The sequence below is a fragment of the Notolepis coatsorum genome (genome assembly GCF_963971535.1).
Source record: "Notolepis coatsorum genome assembly, chromosome: 8".
Classification (NCBI taxonomy): Eukaryota; Metazoa; Chordata; class Actinopteri; order Aulopiformes; family Paralepididae; genus Notolepis; species Notolepis coatsorum.
The window spans coordinates 128,137,213-128,148,298 of NC_140172.1; the positions used below are offsets into that span (position 1 = coordinate 128,137,213).

General features: G+C 45.6%; 1 pseudogene across 1 annotated transcript in view; it reads left to right on the forward strand.

Annotated features, from left to right (window-relative positions):
- The first annotated feature begins 587 nt into the window (after positions 1 to 587).
- Positions 588 to 11,086, forward strand: part of LOC311233557 (glutamate receptor 4-like) — a 136,512-nt pseudogene continuing 126,013 nt past the window's right edge. The window contains exon 1 of the transcript in view: positions 588 to 705. The product of the transcript in view is annotated as a glutamate receptor 4-like (transcript). The remainder of the gene's footprint in view (positions 706 to 11,086) is intronic.

Genomic DNA, 11,086 nt, shown 5'->3' on the forward strand with positions numbered 1-11,086 from the left:
TTTTGGGAGGAGGAGGCGCGGTGTCAAGTTCCGCTGAAACACAGCAGGGGTCCCGACTCCCGCACGCCGCACCATAATAATAATAATAATAATAATCGAATAAAGGGTTGAGACTCTTGTTGTGGCATTACAACAACAATAACGTTATGACGACCAGGGCGCTTGCTCCTCACTGTGTGTTGATGCCGAGACGAGAATGAAGAAAGGGGGACAGGGTCGAGAGGAGAAAGCGCATGTGTAATATTCCTCCTCTCCTCTCCATTCAGCCCGCTGCTGCTGCCCACCGCTGCTGGCGAGCTCCCCCCCATCTTGTGCGTCTCTCTCTCGAGCTGCCGGACGGAGGACGAGACCAGACCAGCGTCCAGCACCACCACCACTGCAGGGGGAGAGAGAGAGAGAGAGAGCCGGACGGAGGAGACCAGACCAGCGTCCACCACCACCACCACTGCAGGGGGAGAGAGAGAGAGCGAGAGAGAGAGAGGAATTGAACACAGACATGGATTGCTAATTAACATATTATCTTTTTTTCTTTTTCCCCCCCGTCTTGTGTTTTTTTTCTCCCTCGGGTGCGAACCTATAATACTCGATGTCTCTCATCAGTTTTTAACCAAAACAAAATGAGGATTTCTTGTGACCAGTTTCTATTGATATTTTCTGGCTTTTGGGGAGTGACAATGGGAGCTTTCCCAAGCAGCGTTCAGATCGGTAAGTACCGGAGGATCCCATTATACACTACTAGACATTCGGAAGAGGTTTAATAATAATCACGAACGTGTGAATAAGATCATGTTTGACTGCAGTGTCTGTCTGTGTTCTCTTTTTTTTGTCACACCTTGCGAGGCGACTTAAAGTAAAAGAAAAAAAATCCGGAGAATTGATAAACCTGGGTGAAATCTAATTTTCTTTTTTTTCTCTCCATATGTCGCTATTACAATGTTACTCGTTGTTGCTGTCCCGCCCTTGATGCACACATTGATCCGTTAGGCTACTCAGCTACTGGATATCATCCCAGCGCGCTCCTATGGGGTCCTGCTGCCCGTGTTGTCTGAAAGCGCCACTGCAGCAGATCAGAGATCAGTGACGAGATCAGCTGCGGGATTCTCTGGAAAAGTGTGTTATTATGCGAATGCGGGGCGATGTGTGTGTCTGGCTGCCGTTACATTAACCACAGTCCTGGTTGGTTTCCTCCAGCAGCCAATAAACCTTTGGTTATAGTCACGTATAGGCTTTACAACTCCCGTCATTTTATTGCCTATTTGGCTTCTTTGTGGAAGTGCAGTCAACGCGATCCAAACCAAACCCCATGCAGTGCCAGTATTTTTTTCCTTCCCCCCCCCCCCCCTTCCACCCCGCATGTCTCAATTTGTATTAACCGTGGGGGGTAATGAAAAAGACAATACATCCATGGATTTCGTTTCATTGCCTTGCAGAAAAACCTGCATATATTAGAACAACTCGGGTAGTGCACTGGACACGGGTTTCCAACGATCTCTGTCCACTACTGGGCGACTGTCAATATTCTTTCACCGACTTAAAGGAAAATGCTGGTCTTGACTGAGTTTTCATGTCTACAGTTTCTCTGCTGTTCTCGAGAAGCCCTTTGGGAGGAGTTCTCAAGATTTGTGGGCCTAACTATAGGGTGTAACATTCACTCTCTCTTGTTTTTAACTAACATGCGGATGTGTTAAAATTACACACATTGCGTTGCTATTAATGTAGCTATTAACAAATGTTGCTTTTCAACACCCAAGTGGCCCATCCCATGACAAATTACACAATCATACAACCAAACAAAAACAAAAGCCTGTCCCACACTGAGCCACATACAAACACAAACTCCAGTATAAAGATATTTTTGTGAGGTGAGGGGCCCAGAGTAACACGTGGATAGAGGTTCATATTAGCGTATGGACCCTGTCAGTCACTCACACAATAATCCCCTGCGATGCAAATGTAAGCAAATGGGTACAACAGATGCGGGTATAGTGGGTACAGTAGATGTTAGTACAGTAGATGTTAGATGTTATTACAATAGATGTTAGTATAGATGTTAGTACAGTAGATGTTAGTACAATAGATGTTAGTACAGTAGATGTTAGTACAGTAGATGTGGGTACAGTAGATGTTAGTACAGTAGATGTGGGTACAGTAGATGTTAGTACAATAGATGTTAGTACAGTAGATGTGGGTACAGTAGATGTTAGTACAGTAGATGTTAGTACAGTAGATGTGGGTACAGTAGATGTTAGTACAGTAGATGTTAGTACAGTAGATGTTAGTACAGTTGATGTTAGTACAGATGTGGGTACAGTAGATGCTAGTACAGTAGATGTTAGTACAGTAGATGCTAGTACAGTAGATGTGGATACAGTAGACATGGGTATACAGTGGATGTTAGTACAGTAGATGTGGGTACAGTAGATGTGGGTATACAGGAGTAAATGGAGATGCATTTTCATTCTCTATACTTGATCGACTGGGCTCTCGACACGAAGACTAACTCTAGACAAAGTGTAAACATATTGGTTTTTAATTGTATTTTGTGGCTGTACAAGGTTTGTTTATGTGGCTTGTAAAGACAAGAGTAAAACAGATCTACATTCTGATTTACAACGGGTTAAGGAATCCCCAAATGGCGTACGTCAGCGGATCAAACTCATACACTCTCTCAAGAATATACATCACATTGATATAGGAAAAAAAATAAAATCCTGGATTGAGGCTTTAACCATTTCCTCCAATCACGACAAACCTTGCTGATGTAATAGATGGCTGCTGAGTCACCAGATCAAGGGTTATAGTGCTTAAGTCTGAAGTCTAGCAAGATTAGGAATCATCCTAGCATGCGTTTCACAGAGCTATAGGTGCACCGATTTAAATAAGGCAAACACACCTACCGTACGGTGCATAAACAAGGCTCTTTCTAAGGTAGAAAAATCAAGATCCAAGATTGTAAAATCTGTGATAATATAAGAACTTTATTCATCTTTGGGGATGTGTGTGTTGGGGAGGAGGATGAGCTCATTAGCTAAACACAACAAGCACACTAACAGCCTTGCAACTATCTGTATACATGAACAATTACGATAAACATAAAATAGCAGTACAGATAGAGATGTAGATATTCAAGGACAAGGTCTATTCACATATTTAATTGTCTAAAGACATTGCCAGAGTTATGTGCATGAAAAAGTTCAACTGCACAGCAAGTCTACTCACATATTGACAGATCTTCAGATATCTACGTATTTATACAGCATTATGTCCAAAAAGAGCAGTGGTACAGATATGTACTACCGGTAGCCTATGTATGTACTGTTAAATGGTCAAATAAATGTTAAATGGTCCAAAGCGCTTTACAATTTGTTCCTCACATTTGACCCATTCACTCACACATTCACACACCGACGGCAGAGGCAACCATGCAAGGTGCCAACCTGCTCACTGGGAGCAGTTAGGGGTTAAGTGTCTTGCCCAAGGACACTTAAACATGCTGCCCAGGAGGAGTGGGAATCGAACCGGGAACCTCCGGATTACCAGACGACTGCTCGACCTCCCGAATCCACTGTCGCCCCCTAATGAATAATACTGATCATCTACATAGACCCATTTACAGTTCGTAAACATCAATGATGTCTTGGGGATGCTTGCGCTGTTCGGTTGCAGGAAGTCTCCAGGGGCAGGTCTCCGGACGCCCTGTCTGCGCAAGTGCTTTCATCCCCAAAAGATGCACATTCAGATTTGGCTTTGGAGGCAGCATTTTCCCCGCAAGATGACAATGATGGGAAAAAAGGTTGTATATCAAACCAGGCAAAACAGTAGAAGCAGAACTTGACACCCTCCCAGCTAAACTGAGGCTATAGAGAGTTATTGTAATGACGGATTGCAGTTGGCACAAAGAAACGCTTAAAGCGCTCCTTGGCCTTCTTTGACGAATGGGGATGTGCTATCTGCCTCTGAGTTTTCAGCATGTGTTAAAACGAAAGCGGATTTTGTCCTGCAAAAGCTCAAACATGCTGCCAGCCTCAACAGCCAAGAGAGCATCTCCAGTCAACACACACTAGTCCTGTTTCTTTGGACTGTAGCTTCGGGAAAAGGGTTTTTTGTTTCACAATATCGATTCAACTGCCCACAAACATAGGAATTATATTCATGAATTTTGTTCCAGGGTGGATTTGCCCTATTTGTTGGGTTTTTCTCAAGGCTTCTTATTATGCAGCAATCATAGACACGGGGGCGTCTATACTTTCTGTAGCCGCATTTCTGCAGGACGCTCTCTGATTAGCCGACGCCTGTTTCTACACTGGTTAAGTTTAGGCACTCTTTCGAAGTAGGTTATGGTTAGAGTTTGTCTTAGAGCGTGACGGCAAGTTCTTTCGACGGTTACGCTTAGGCACTCTTTCGAAGTTGGTTAAGGTTAGAGTTTGTCTTAGAGCATGGCGATAGAACGCCAGGTAGTTTGCAGGCTGTTCGACGCGGAAATGGGCAAAGACACAGCTCGTCACGCGATTGGGCAAACATGTCAGTGGCCAATCAGAGAGCGTCAGTCAGTGGCCAATCAGAGAGCGTCCTGCAGAAATGCGGCTACGGAAAGTATAGACGCGACCCGGGGAGTGTCGAAACGACAAGTATTACAGTCAATATCTTCACATTAAACATGACCCTTGCAAATCCCTTCAATTTGAATTTGAAACAGGTTCCCTCATAGTATCTACTACTCTGTCGTCCATTGGACAGTAAACCGGTGTCATTCGTTCTTATCTGATGACATACCTGATGAGATGATATTATTTATAGTGACATGTTTACATCAATATTGACACATTGGGTTCCTAGCAATCACAATGGTCCCCTGGTTGTCCTCATAAACAACCGTCTCCATATATACACAATGTCCATCATTTTAAACGGTTTTGACCGAACGCCCATTCTTCAAAAACACCATATTCGGTATAGAGGATACATTTCAATTACCTACTGCATTTTGAGCAATATATTTATAACCTTATCTTCATCACTTCGAGCAGTTGCTCTAGATAAACACATTGTTATAGCTAGAAACATATACTCAGCTTCACCGGCTGATAATATTGCTGTAGGCTTTAAGCCTTAAACCTTTGTTGTCTTTCCTGAAACACAGCTGTCCGTCTGCTGTACCTCTGGGATAATGAAAAACATATTTTGGCGTAGTTCAATGATTCTCTGTGGGGTCAACAAAAATACTATGACACTCTTACTCACTACAGAACATAGGTCAGGGTGAGTACAGGTTGTCCAACAGAATGAAGCTACCCACAGTTTATCATACATTTCTTACTTCAGTCAAAAACATCTCAGGACCTTTTCCCACATATCTCTTCTGGGATATGTTTACACAGTTGGCAGACTGTTCGAAGTCCATACCTATAAAATGGTTTAACCTGCCTAGGTCTTTCTTTTGTGGTCTGGAGCAATGATCAAATCCTCCACTTCTGTATTTTAAACATAGATCCTCTTTTGTATTTAAACATTGAATCACCTCTGTACTTAAACATTGTAAACCACCCACCTCTGTACTTAAACATGGGGTTAAACATAAGATCCATTTCAGTATTTTAAACATGGTAACTCATCCACCTCTGTACTTAAACATGGGACCAAACATAGGACTCATTTCAGTATTCAAACATGGTCTACTCTCTAGTCAGACTTTCAAACCTGGATTCTATTCCTTCAGCATTTAATCAATTTTCTACGAACCATACTTTGTATTTACCGTGGTCTTCAATACCCTCCTGGGTTGAATGCAACCATTTCCCTCCCACTGTCTGTCTGCCCTCTGGTAACTTGGTTGAATACACCCATTTCCCTCCCACTGTATGTCTGCCCTCTTCGGGGGACAATGTGGCCTCCTTAAAGGTCGGGTTTACCCCACTGACTACCCTGTAGTAGTACTCAACGGGGGTAGGTGTATTGTCCTCCTCGTCACTCCCTTTCCTGGCATAGTCTGGCAGATATTCTGGGGGTTTGTGTTCCCTTGGGGGATACCTCCCACTGCTTGGGGCACTTGACGTCACCCTCAGGTGCTCCTCATCATCACCCTCTGGGGGTTGCTGACTGTCTGTCTGCACAACTGTACTAAGTACACTGGGGTGATGTGTTTCTGTTTCTACACACCTTGCTCTGGAGTCCAGCTCTGGCTCCTCTGTCTGTGTCTTGCTCTCACAGGTTGTCTTCGTGACAAACTTGACTAGCATGTGTTGCTGCATTCTCCCATTACCGGGGTGATAAACTAGGAAAGCAGGGCTTCCTCTGTCGTGTCCTACGAAAAATCCTTTTATATCCTTGGACTTGGGTTTTCCCCTGTCCTGCAGGTACGCATAACACACTGATCCAAATCGGTGCATTCTGGCTAGATTACACTTCTTTCCTGTCAGCGCTAGGGATGGGAATCGAAAACCGGTTCCCATTGGGTTCCTAATTGGCCGATGCCTGGAACCGTGTGGCTCCCGTGACTTTCGATTCCCTTATCGCTGCCAGGTCTTTCCTACAGTTGCGCAATAACGTTAGCATGTAGCCATGGCAGACTCTATTTGATTCCTTAAGGGCTCGAAATTGCCTGGGTTTTGGTAATATGCTCCCGAAATGCTCCCGCTGTTTGGCTACTTCTATGTGCAGTGAAAACTACTTGAATGCTTTAGAACCTAGTCATTGATTTAGTTCAGGGTGAGCTAAAATTAGCCGCGGAGCTAACGCTAGCTAATGTGAGCTAACGCTATTTAATCAAGCTCACAAAGAGAGATAAACAGCTGACAGCGGATAGTACAGGTACAAATACAATAAAACAGCAGGTGGGGGCTGTTGTGTAAACCGTGTACTCTTTAGTTCACATATAATAAGAGACGGAGTGTTTGTTTACTAGTCTCTGTAAGCCAGGAAGTACCTTGGTGCAACATACAAATGTGTCCGTGTAGCAACACAAGCCAATACCTTATAGGACAGGGGCCCGGGGAGGGAGCTCTGTGTGTGTGTGTGTGTGTGTGTGTGTGTGTGTGTGTGTGTGTGTGTGTGTGTGTGTGTGTGTGTGTGTGTGTGTGTGTGTGTGTGTGTGTGTGTGTGTGTGTGTGTGTGTGTGTGTGTGTGTGTGTGTGTGTGTGTGTGTGTGTGTGTGTGTGTGTGTGTGTGTGTGTGTGTGTGTGTGTGTGTGTGTGTGTGTGTGTGTGTGTGTGTGTGTGTGTGTGTGTGTGTGTGTGTGTGTGTGTGTGTGTGTGTGTGTGTGTGTGTGTGTGTGTGTGTGTGTGTGTGTGTGTGTGTGTGTGTGTGTGTGTGTGTGTGTGTGTGTGTGTGTGTGTGTGTGTGTGTGTGTGTGTGTGTGTGTGTGTGTGTGTGTGTGTGTGTGTGTGTGTGTGTGTGTGTGTGTGTGTGTGTGTGTGTGTGTGTGTGTGTGTGTGTGTGTGTGTGTCTGTGTGTGTGAGTGAGAGAGAGAGACAGAAGTCAGAGGAATAACGACCTGTTATTCAATAGATTAAATTAGTTTAAGAATAAAAAAATAAATATTTTAAGAGAATCTCAAATACATTATTTTATTTAAGTGTAGGCTATAGTTAATGTTTTATTTTTTACAGTTTTTGTATTTTTCTGACATGGGGGCTCAACAATAAATGACAATCAGAAATGTCAAGTTGCATGTTGTTATTCTAACCAGCTTAGACCCCTACGCTCTGCATCTTCTGGCCGCCTCAGACCTACTCCTATCCAAGCTCCGGGAGGGTCATCAAAGAGAAGTCGCCTATTCTCAGTCCTTGCCCCACAATGGTGGAATGAACTACCCACCCCAGTTAGGACAGCCGAATCACGTCCAATCTTTCGCCGTCGACTAAAGACGCACTTCTTCAACCATTATCTGAATAAAAAAAAAAAATCTAACCCTACCGTACTGTCATGCACTTGTCCTAATAAACTAACCTACACTGTAGCACTCAACACTTTGATGAACATTGTTGCTCAGCTGATAGAGTTGTGCCCTTCCTGATGGCTTGTCGTACAGAACTTGTAAGTTGCTTTGGATAAAAGCGTCAGCTAAATGACTAAATGTAAATGTAAATGTAGTTCTGTTGCATTTCCAATTTATTTATTTAAATCATAAATTGATCAGGTATCGATAAGGGAATCGATAAAGAATCGAATCGATAAGCAGAATCGATAATGGAATCGTATCGATAAAATCCTATCAATTCCCATCCCTAGTCAGCGCTGTATACGGGGTGGTGCCCGAGTGCTTATTAAAGCACCTGTTTCTGGTGTAAGCGGCTTCTTGCACCGCATAATGCCACAGGCTATTTGGTAAGTTACTATCTGCTAGCTTACACCTAGCCATTTCGAAAAGGGTGTGCCATTCCTTCTCTGCCACCCCGCTCTGGTGTGTGGGATATGGACGTGACGTCTCGTGTCTTATCTTATACCTTCTCAACAGTGATTGGAACTCTCTGTTTGTGAACTCGGTTTCGTGGTCGGACCTCAAACATCTTACTGTACCATAAGGGGCTACGTCTGCCAGGAATTTCTCTGTGGCCTGGAGTGTGTCACTCTTTGCTTTGATAAAGTAAACAAACACTGCCCCTGTACACACGTCTGTAAAAGACTGTACATATCTAAAACCTCCTATGGACTCGTTGCTTACTGGGCCTGCTAGGTCCATGTCAACTAGTGCAAGTGGTACCCTTACTTTGTCTGTGGGATTTCTGTATCTCGGTTGGGTAAACTTCCCCGTTTTGCACATTGCACAATTTTTGTTAGGTCTACGCTTCTCCCCTTCAATGTGCATGCCCTCTGACACTACTTGCAGTTTCAGTAAATCCTCGTAATTACAATGACCCATAATCTTGTGCCATGTCTGAATATCGTGACGGGCCGTCCCGCTACACACATCATCATTATCATTACACTGGTGGTTGTCATTACACTCCGTTTTCAGATAAAATATTCTCTGGTACATCTTTATGTCAAACCGGGCACCGTCAGGTTCTAGAAGAACATTTTTACCTTTATCGAAGAATACCTTGGCACCGCTTGCAGTAGCAGCTATTACAGAGAATAGTCCTTGCGGGAACGATGGTAGGTATAGAGCGTTCTTTAGCGTCACCATACGCCGGCGCCCCTTGCTGTCCGTGAGGCATACCTGTGCGTCTCCCCTCTCTTGTGCCAATCCGTAGATGCGTCTACCGTCCGCCAGCTCCATGCAGTGCCTCTCCGGGTGGAAAGTGTCGTCAAAGTTCTTGAACAGACTCCTGTCATTGATGACATGGGACGACGCACCCGTGTCCACGATCAGTCCCCTTCTCTGGGCCCGCTGCAGCTGGGCCGGTCCGGCGATGCCCACCGTCCGCGCTCCAAAAGCGCAGTCTTCTTGTCCCGTTATTCTCCGGGCGTCGTCTCGACTCGCCTCACGTCGATCGTCGCCGCCATCAATTCTCCGGGCGTCGTCTCGATTCATCTCACGTCGATCGTCGCCGTCATCGTGTCCGCTGTCGTCACCCCGTCCACAGTCGTTATCTTGTCCGTAGTCGCCATTTTGTCCGTGGCCTCCGTCTCGTCCGTAGCCGCCATTTTGTCCGTGGTCTTCGTCTCGTCTGTAGCCATCATCTTGTCCATGCGCGCATCGCACGCTCTGATTGTGTTTCTTCATGCACGCTCTGTCTGTGTGCCCCGTGGATTTTCAGAAGCTACACCAGACAGTCTTTGTGCATTCGCTTCTCCGATGGCCTTTATCTCCGCATCGCCAACACGCCAGTTCCGTCGTGGTCCTGGTTCTCTCCCATGGCATCGCTCGGGCCTTTAGCACCCTCTCCCTCTCCTCCGCGGCGGCTGGGTGGGTGTCTTCTGAGGCCTCGAAGTTCCTTAACATAGCCTTGAACTGTCCCAACGTCATGTCCGTTGAACCGTGTGTTACCAGGAGTGTGAACGGTTTGTACAGCTCCGGTAGTCCTCTCATTATCATCGCCATCATTAGCCCATCGCTTGGTGCTTCTCCGGCACTCCTCAATGGCGTCGTGATATGCTCCGCTCTGTTGACGTATTCGGTCACGGTCTTGGTGGTCCCCTTCCTCAGGCCCGTTAGTGCTATGTAGAGGGCCACGACTCTGGGTCTTCCTCGCCCGATGTAATGCTCTCTCAATACCGCCAGGCTTTCTTGGCCTCTGTCTTTAGTGTCGCGGAATATCAGCCCCAGGCTGGTGTCGTCGAGCATCGGCGTAACTCACAGTACGCGTTTGCGTTCCGCTGGTCGTCCAGGGCTTGCTCTTCCACCGTCAGTTCTCCCGTGGGGGCCCCAAGGATCGTCTCCTTCAGCCCCGCTCGTGCATGCAGCACAGCATGCGCTCTTCCCAGAGCTCATAGTTCTCTGCTTTTCCATTGAATGTCGGCCATTTGCCTCTTCTCTTGTTTTCCATCCTCTTCGTTAATGGTATGCTTAGCTTTAGCTCTTGTTGGCCTAGCGTCTAGCCACGTGGTGCTCCTGGCGCTAACCTAGCCTATACTTCAGCTAAGCTTGCTACAGTACCTCCACTATTTTCGCCCCGGCGTTATCTGGGCCCATAACCTGTTAACAGAATTCGGCTATAGGGCGACAATAATGTGGTCAAGAGGCATGGTTTCTATCTTGAGCCTGAACTGGCGTGGTTTCTTTTATTCACATGGAAAGAGCAGCAGTAACATACAGGTCTTCTCTCACTGAGAGACATAGGGGGAGAGAACGAAGTGGGAGGATACATTTGCTTTTATACTCGCCACAAGGTGGTGTACCTGGGTGGCTCCGCCTGGAGCGCCCTCTAGTGGGAACAGATATATATGCAACTAAACAGTCACTGGTGGAGACAGTTATATATGCAGGTAAGCAGTTACTAGTGTAAACAGCCATATGTACAGTTAGACAGTTACTAACAATCCTACACAGAACCTCTGATCTCAACAGACGCTTCCGGGTCATTCTATTTTCGCGCCATTTGCCGCCATCTTTGTTTTCATTGTAGCTATGAATAAAATGTTCAAACTATGGCGTTTAAAAACAAATGAGTCAGGTAATCACAAGTATACAATTCCAATAGTGTAT